We start from the raw sequence: 10326 nt of genomic DNA on the forward strand, positions 1-10326 counted from the left end.
GTCATTGGTTGTATGATATTCTCCTCATATGTGTTAGGTTACAGCATTGTTCCTTAAAATGCTTCGGAATGTAATGTTAGATGAACTTTCTATATTAGATGAATGGGTGGTACTAGGTGAATAGGCTGTATTATTTACTCATTAGTTCCATGTTTTGAGTCATACAAACCATCATGATTATTTGATGTTAAAAATTGTGATTTTGTATATTTTAACTTATTGTTTTTGTTTTTACATATTTCAAATCCAGAGGAAGTATAAAGTAACTGAATGTGGTACGTTAATGACAGAAGTATATATTTGAATTTAATGAACAGGTAATATCAGTACAGTTCCTGTGTTTATCATCACTACATTAAATTGCACTACAATTATGTGATGCCAGTGTTAATTCATTTGTTTGTCAGAAACAAATTCAGTTGACTGGTTAATTTTTTTTTGCACAAAAGGTACATTAATACATAATAACAAATAATTGATACATAATAATAAAAACGACTACATCATTGTTTCTTACACACCAATCCAATGTTACAAAGGTAATGTAATTATCTGGATGATTCAAACAACTTCAGTTATATGGATGATTAAAGCAGCTTCAGTTACTTATTTTCTCTAAGTAAAGTGAAACAAAACTTGAATTTCAGATGAACTTGACATTCAATAAAGGAATGTATCCTACATTCATTTCATGCATTACACACTTAATGTAGCAGTTGTTTTTATAACACAGTACATGTCAGGCATTTTATGCTTAAGAGCATATTCGTTTGACCATCATAGCTTAAGCTGGTGAACTACAAACCGATAGAGAAAGATAGAGAAAGAATTCAGAAGAGATGGGAATGATTATGTTTGATTTCAGAATGGGCAGTATCCTAATCTTTGTAAGAACGATTATGATTAAGAAATTGGTTTTACTTAATTCAAGCATATATTGTCAATTTCAATGCAGTTTTTATCTTCTAACAATCACAATTCAGTGGTGGGCTGCTAGATTTATTGCAGTAGGTTCGAATAACAAAGAAGTTTTATGGAGATTCTTCAGGGGCTCAAATTGGAATCCATGGGGGAAAGTAAAACCCTTTTTGAGGAACACTACTAAGAAAAATTAGAGAACCAGCATTTGAAGCTGACTGCATAACGATTCTTTTGCCGCCAACTTACTTTTCATAGTACCACGAAGACCACATGTGAGAATTTAGGGCTCCCACAGAGGCACAAAGACAGGAAAGGAAAGGAAATAGATAGCACTGATACAGGGTATCCTCTGCCAGACACCATATGCTGGCTTGTGGAGTATGTATATAGATACAGATGTACAAAATCTTTTCTTTGATACACATAATATAGTGCACATTGAATGAAGCATCTACTTTTATATTTGCAGCTTTTGTGATTATCTCTTTACTTAAGTATTTTTCATAAAAGAAAAAAATGCCTTCCTATCAGTGTCAATGATTCCAATCAATCTATCAGCAACAGCTGAATTGTGACTCCTAATTCACATATTAAATACTAAACACAGTATCTGTTAGAATAATTCATGTGTTTCCATCAAGTAAGGGTGTTTATTAATACAGCAGCTGTCTTTTAAATACTGCCTCACAAAATACATACATGTTATACATACCTAGTACTTTTTGTTATAGCTATATATTATTTACTATTACCATTCAAAAATTTCCATTAATAGACAAATTCTACTTTGGGGATACAAGAAATTGCATAATAAATATTACACAAATCAAATATGAAACTCTCTCTAAAATACTGTATTACACACTTAAAACATTTTTTGGCACAGGCATAATATGAGCTACTTACCCTATGTTGGCATATGTATAAATATTATGGCATTTATTAGTTTAAGTGTATGATGAGTCATTTAAGTTCCTTAAGTCTACATTAGTCACAAAAGAATAACTGCAATTCTTAGTAATGCTTGGGTGTGACTTATTCTATTTGCTATAATAACGTGATTAATTCTTAGAGTCTTTCATTCACTGAAGATACTTTGTGTATAGTAACATATTTCTAAGAATAAATATAATTTTAGTTGAATTATTTAGTTCTATATGGAGCCTGAATCATGTAACTCATGCATCAGCTATGATTACAGGTTTGGTTGAAACACACACATCAAATATTAGATACAAAGCATATTTTGACATTCATTTCTATTAATTTACATCCACAAAGTAAATATTTTGTCTCAGAAACGCTGAAGTGTGTCAACAGAAAAATTCTTTGATTCTTTCATTCATGTAAGGTACTACATACATATTATCATATTTCTTAGGGAATATGTAATTTAGGCCTAGATTTGTCTGTTATTTTATTAATAAATTCGAGCTTATTCAGTTGTAGATTTTATATTGAATGGTGCAGAGTAGAATTGTCAATACGCTGGTATGTAAATTTAGCTATATTACTTCATTACTACACAGTTTCTACTCTGTTGCTAGACTAATTCTCTTTGCTAGACTAATTCTCTTTGCTAGACTAATTCTCTTTGCTAGACTAATTCTCTTTACTAGACTAATTCTCTTTACTAGACACAAAATCACTCTTACTTTACTCAAGATGATTACATTTTCAAATTGTACTAATGCTTAACATAGTATTTGTTGATATAAACATGACTTACACTACTTCCCTCAAGGAAAATCAGTGCATCAATAAACAGTTCTTTCTAGCACTACATCTGATTATATTCTTAGTATTATAAGAAATAGTTTAACTATGGTTTTGTATGCACATATAAAGCTGATATTACCATTTTTTGCCATATTATATTTTAAATTGCCTTACATTCTAATTGCAATGGTATGTTGTTTATAGGTAATTGTATTTTCCTCAAAGTCCCAGAAATTTCATCTGCTCTATTTAAACAGTTACATGATTACTGATACATATAGTATGTCACACGATATTTGATACTTCAATTACTTTTCATTGTTTTCAGTTGAGTCTTTTTACTATGAGGACTCCCGTTTTCTAATACAAACCCCCAACACTTCACATTATTTTACTAATAATATTTAAATTATGATTTCTTGCAAACATGTCAATAGCACATTTAAAGGAGTACAAAATTCAGTTCTCTCATGTAGCGGTGTTTATTAACATGGCAGGTGTCTTATTTGAAGCCTCAAAAACATGAATCAATCATATTTATTAGGGAAAATTTAAGTTTAGATCTAGATTTGCCTGTTATTTTATTCATAAATTCGATATTAATCACTTGTAGATTTTATATTGAATGGTGCAAACTGGATATGTTATAAGATGGATGTAAATTTAGTTAAATTACTTTCTTACTACACAGTTTCTACTCTATTACTACACTAATTCCATTACTAGACTAATTCTCGTTACTGGACACAAAATCTCTCTTAATTTACTCAAGATCATCAAATGATTACATTTTCAAATTGAACTGCAGATTAAATGCTTAACATAACATTTGTTGATATAAACAAGACTTACACTACCTCCATCAAAGAAAATCGATGCATCAATAAATAGTTTTTTCTAGCACAATATATGATTATATTCTTAATATTATATGAAACAGTTTAACTATAGTTTTGTATGCACATATAAAGCAGACACTACCATTTTTGGCCATATTATATTTGAAATTGCCTTACATTCTAATTGCAATGATATATATTGTTAATGGGTAATTGTAGTTTCCTCAAAGTCCCAGAAGTGCCATCTGCTGTACTTAGACAGTTAAATGATTACTGATACATACAGTATGTCATACGATATTTGATACTTCAATTACTTTTCATTGTTTTCAGTTGAGTCTTTTTACTACAAGGACTCCCGTTTTCTAATACAAACCCCCAACACTTCACATTATTTTACTAATAATATTTAAATTATGATTTCTTGCAAACATGTCAATAGCACATTTACCGGAGTACAACATTCAGTTCTCTCATGTAGCAGTGTTTATTAACATGGCAGGTGTCTTATTTGAAGCCTCAAAAACATAAATCAATCATATTTATTAGGGAAAATTTAAGTTTAGGTCTAGATTTGCCTGTTATTTTATTCATAAATTCGATATTAATCACTTGTAGATTTTATATTGAATGGTGCAAACTGGATATGTTATAAGATGGATGTAAATTTAGTTAAATTACTTTCTTACTACACAGTTTCTACTCTATTACTACACTAATTCTATTACTAGACTAATTCTCGTTACTGGACACAAAATCACTCTTAATTTACTCAAGATCATCAAATGATTACATTTTCAAATTGAACTGCAGATTAAATGCTTAACATACTATTTGTTGATATAAACAAGACTTACACTACCTCCATCAAAGAAAATCGGTGCATCAATAAATAGTTTTTTCTAGCACAATATCTGATTATATTCTTAATATTATATGAAACAGTTTAGCTATGGTTTTGTATGCACATATAAAGCAGACACTACCATTTTTGGCCATATTATATTTGAAATTGCCTTACATTCTAATTGCAATGATATATATTTTTAATGGGTAATTGTAGTTTCCTCAAAGTCCCAGAAGTGCCATCTGCTGTACTTAAACAGTTACATGATTACTGATACATATAGTACGTCATACGATATTTGATACTTCAATTACTTTTCATTGTTTTCAGTTGAGTCTTTTTACTATGAGGACTCCCGTTTTCTAATACAAACCCCCAACACTTCACATTATTTTACTAATAATATTTAAATTATGATTTCTTACAAACTTGACAATAGCATACATGAACACAAGATTTACCGGAATAAGCAGGTCTCTTACGTAGCAGTGTTTATTAATTCAGCAATTGTCTTGTGTGGCGCTTCAAAAATATCTATCACTTTCCTTCTGACAATCGACGGTTCGTTTACTAGAGTATTTTCTATACATTCCTAAATGTTTCACCCACCATATTTAAGACTATTAATATGAAACACACAGATATAAACTATTACTCCTTATTTTTGTACTTATTCTTAAGATTACATTGAATAATTTAAGTATTGTCTTTTATGTGCGCATAAATTTGACATACTTTGACATTATCATATCTTCAGTTGCTATACTATATGAATAAAAATGTCCTACATTTCAGTAGTAATTGTCTCTTCTTTTAACTTGTCGATGTGTCAGTTATCTAGTCCTAACTACAAAAGGCATAATTCTTACACTCATATTAAGCACTATTCACATAATATATTTATTGTGTTAACAGCATATCTAATTTTACATACCTAACCCTGTAATTGGCTGCATTTTTTGGCCTAGTTAATTATCTACTAGGAAACAGAGCTTTACATTTGAAAGAATGTGTGTGTTATCCTGCATAGCCACCTTCATATTAGATTCTCTGTTGACTAAGATTATTAACTAATACCTAACATATCTATCAAATCTTACACCAATAATATACAGTTTTTGTAGTAACTGTAGTTAAGTTGAGTTTTGTCTGCCAGAGTGTTTTTCATTCATAGATTACCTCATTTGCTGTCAATGACACGGATATTCTTGTGATTGTTGTAGTAGAAAATTAAGAAATTATTTCTTTTACACATTTAAGATTTAACACTTTGAAGATGGTACATGGACCATAGCTTTTTAATAAGACATTTTTTGTTTTACAGATCAGAAAGTTATCTGTAGTAGTTTGTATTCAATTATACATTTCTAATGGTGTATATCTTATCACACATGATCACAAAAGAAATTGAGAAACAGAACCACATTATCAAAAAATCTGGACTACATAAAATATTTTGTTTTAAAAACCATGACTGGTTTCGGCCAGTATATGATTATCCTCAGACCATTACACACAAGGAGTGTTAGTCCCCAAACCATTATATACAAGGAGTATGTAATGGTGTGAGGATAACCAGATATTGGTCAGAACCAGTCACCATTTTGTAAAATAATATATTTTGTGTGTTCTAGATTGTTTTTATTATATTTTTAGTAGTACTCTGTTACCACTGACATTTCCTAAAACAATATTTCAAAGAATTTTAGAGTCAGATTAAATGTTGACTTGTGGATTATCACAAACAACTTGCAGTAAGTATATTTTTGAGTGACAACAGTCCCCACTAATCATTCATGACAGGATGTTACCCACATATTTTCCTTCTGTTGACCAAATTTAAGTAGCTGAGATAACCAAACATAGCTCATGGGCTCAGTGATCGGTTCATGCCCGCTGGTACCTTTATAGTCCTTATATTTAAAAATTAGGATAGGCTTTATTGGTTGAACTGCTAAAAAAATGCATTATCAGGTAATCATACTGAGAAATAATCTGTCATTGAAATACATTTCCAAAGTACCAAGTAAGTAGTGTTCTGATGTCTGGTAACTCCTCACAAATAACGTCTGCACCTTGCAATTCAGGGTTGGTGCTCTAAGATGGTCGTCTAGCAGTGAACTTAAAAGTGAAGATTTTGATGTTCTAATAGATTCGTTCTTTAAGGAATTCTACTACTACCGCATCACTAAGAAAATTTGCTGTCTCACTGGAAGTGCCTGAAGAAGTGTTAGATTAAAAGTTTTCCATCAGCGGGTTGGACGTGGGTCAAATGAAAGAACAATGAGTGCTGTCAGGGCGACTCCCTTGCCAGTAGTCCATTCTATCTTAAGAAGATTCTTCAGTATGATCTGAGCCCACCAAAAGTTATTTCACTCAATATCACTCATGGCAGTTCCTTTATGATATCACAGCAGCAGCTGTTACTATATGCTGAACAGTTGAGATGTTCCAGCAAATGTTAACATCTCACGAAAAAAGAATTTGCGAGTGTAGCTTGAGAATTAATAGGACTGCTATCATTAAGCATGTGTGTTGACACCTATAATGTTGTACCTATAAGAGTCCTTATCACAGCCATGACTTCTAAAAAATCCACTGACAAATATTATCGTATCCTATTCGTAATTAACTTGGGTGCACCTGTCCTGTTTTGCAACTCATTCACTATATTTATTAGATTATTGAACACAAATATTTACAAACGCGTTTTACATCTTTCAGAGGTTAACACCGTTATCTGCTTCTGATACTTCAGTGTTGATCTGTTCCTCATCAACAGTACATGTAATGGTCTTACAGTAATAACTCGTCAATCAGCTTGAGACTGAATATAAATTGTTTGATATTTTAATATAAAACGTAGCTTTCGAAGCGGAGTAGTTCCTCTTGTCACATGAACTGTATGCCGTGTCGTCGTCATTATGGATTTATTAGTGTCCAGTCTGAATTAACCGTATTTTGCCTACTGCAATCAGTAGCTCATGTATTACTAACATTATACTACAACATAATTGAGATGACAAAATAGCTAATCACTAAGCTGCTGTAAGAGAACACGTGTACATTAAGGAAATGTGCAAGCTTTCGGAGCCAGTGGCTCCTTCTTCTGGCAAAAAGTTCGAAGAGGAATTTGAATTTTCATCTCAAATAGGCATGACTTTCATGATGTAATAACTTTTAAGATTTTTATTTGAATCTGCTGCGTAAAATTCGACAACTGTCTATTGACTAAAATAGGATATCCTATAGGAAGAACAAGGACTCTAATTTGTTGGATAAACTTGTGAGGAATTCTCTCCATTGCATCAGACAATATTAACTGTATATTTAAACTCACGACGGTATCTAATTACTGCTGCACTGACTGCTCCCCCCCCCCCCCCCCTAAGACTGTATATTAACGTTCTTTCAAGCTATTAAAAGTGCACAAGCATATTCATAAAATAACATTATCATGTGTATTCTTTATTTTGCTTCTCGATGTATCAAACACAGACAAGATGACCCCCCAAAAGTAATTTATTATCTAAACAATAACATTTAAAAGTGGTTCTGACCTGTTGCAGAAATCCTCTCGTGTGCGGCCGTCTATTATGAAACTGCAGTACCACCGGAGTTTTTTTTTTTTTTTTTTTTTTTTTGGACATGTTGTCTGCCCACTGAATGTGCAAATGCTTTGATGTCAACTAATAAGTTTTTCAATCCTGTAAACAGCACTATCACCTGAGAAAGTGCTGCACAAGACTTAAACTGATAATATGGTAAAAAGGAGAGAACATGAAAGGTACTGGTTGAAGTTTTTGTGTGTATTACTTTCATTAACTATGATTCTTTTGAGAAAATACACGAAAATTATTACTTATCCGAAGAAATAATGCTTCAAAAATTATTGCACCGTTTCTTCAGAGTGACTGGGGTTCCTGACTTGTTTTATTGATTATTTAAGTGTGGAACATAATAAATGATCGATTATTTATTCGAAATATCTTTTTTAAGTCGCATGTGATCATGACCATCGCTGAACACTAAGTTACGTATAAGCAGGCAACGATGCCTATTAGTCTGGATTTACTAATGGGCTGTAGCCTCTCATCTCGTTCTTTCAACTTCTGAACAGGAAATTCCTGTAGGTAAAGTGAAAGATGTGTTCACGAGAAGCGATGGGACACAGCTATTTCCCTCCGCAAATTCGTAGTTATTACATGTTAAAATTTGCTATCTTGTATTTGTTGACAATGATCAAAGCACTTGTTGGAAACCTATATATGATTTTCAGAAACTGAATTCATGCACTGCAAAGTAAAATCTAAATGCAAACGAAGGAAACTCCAATTGGTTTAGTGCATTGTCAGTCGGCAGAAATATGCCTGTTGTAAAACAGTTCCTTTTTATCTTATTTGCTTCATACATACGAGTGACACAGAAAAGCTACATAAGTGATCACTAGAACACTTCACTATCAGTCCAGATCTATGTATATAATAGAAGCACTACAGATGTACGGGGATTGAAGTGGTGGAGGTCGCTGTAAATTTATTTTCTGTATCATATATGGACAGTATCAAACTTTCATTGTGTATGGAGGAAATGTGGCGTCGAGCTACTGAACAGAATGTGTCTCCAAACAAAATAGATTTGGTGCACAGAAGATGGCAAAATCGAAGGCTCAACATCCGCTTTTGGTGCTGAATGGGATATTTAGAACACGACTGTTTGAATGTCTCAGTACAGCACTGGATTTCAAATAGCTTGAAAAAGGGAAGTGATGTCAGGTAACAGTTACAGAGAAGCTTCGATCATCAATTTAAGGAGTACTAAGATGACTGGCATTTGACATATAATTTCTCTTACACACACACACACACACACACACACACACCCACACACACCCACACCCACCCACCCACCCACCCACCCACACACACACACACACACACACACACACACACACACACACACACACACACACACACACACACAGACAGACAGACAGAGAGAGAGAGAGAGAGAGAGAGAGAGAGAGAGAGGAGCAGCAAATTACTCAAAATTAAATTTCTGTGTACGAAAGCGAATCAAAGTAAAAGAATAAAGGAACCCAAAGAAAAATTTGGAGAAGGAATTAAAGTTAAAGGGGAAGAAATAAAAGAAACTGAGGTAAGCTAAAAACACTGTAATTTTGACAGAGACAATAAACGACTTCGAAGAGCAAGTGAACAGAATGGTCGGGTTATTGAAATGTGGTTTTAAGATGAACATTAACAACAGCAAACAAACGTAATGGACTATAGTTTAATTAAATCAGGCGATGCTAGGGGTAACAGATTAGGAAATGAGACGCTACCAGTAGTAAATGAGTTTTGCTGTTTAAGCAGTAACATAAGTATTGATGGCTGAAATAGAGAGGATATAAAATGTAGACTGGCTGTGAGAAGAAAAGTGTTTCTGAAGGAGAAAAACTGGTCAACATCAAATACAAATGTCAGTGCTAGAAATTTTTTGTGAAGGCATTTATCTGGAGGGTTGGCTTATTCGGAAGTGAAAGTGGACGATAAGCAGATCGGGCGAGAAGAGAATGGAACCTTCTGAAACGCGGTGCTACAGAAAAATATTGAAGATTGAAGTGGGCAGATCGAGTAACCAATAAGGAGGTTCTGAATACAACTTGGGAGAAAAGAACTCTGTGGCATAACCTAGCTAAAAGAAGGGATGATGTGACACATTGTGAGACATCACTGAATCATCTGTTAAGTATTGGAGGAAGTGTGGGGAGTAAAATTTACAAAGAGAATCCAAAAGACGAGCACATTAAGCTGCTTCAGATGCACGCGGGTTGAAGAAGCTATTCAGAGATGAAGAGGCTTGCACAGGACAGAGTAGCGTAAAAAGCTGCATCAAACCAGCCTTCGAATTAAAGCCCACAAATATAACATACGAAGGTGAACCACTTTTGTCATTACAATAAAATTATGTTGCTGTTCTACTTGATGCTTTTCATAC

At 33.0% G+C, this 10326-nt stretch overlaps 1 long non-coding RNA gene across 1 annotated transcript; it reads left to right on the forward strand.

Annotated features, from left to right (window-relative positions):
• Positions 1–293: 293 nt before the first annotated feature.
• Positions 294–6791, forward strand: LOC126184537 (uncharacterized). The gene is made up of 2 exons (XR_007536835.1): positions 294–3137; positions 3982–6791. It is a non-coding gene; the product is annotated as an uncharacterized LOC126184537 (long non-coding RNA).
• Positions 6792–10326: the final 3535 nt, after the last annotated feature.

The sequence above is a fragment of the Schistocerca cancellata genome, chromosome 4 (genome assembly GCF_023864275.1).
Source record: "Schistocerca cancellata isolate TAMUIC-IGC-003103 chromosome 4, iqSchCanc2.1, whole genome shotgun sequence".
Classification (NCBI taxonomy): domain Eukaryota; kingdom Metazoa; phylum Arthropoda; class Insecta; order Orthoptera; family Acrididae; genus Schistocerca; species Schistocerca cancellata.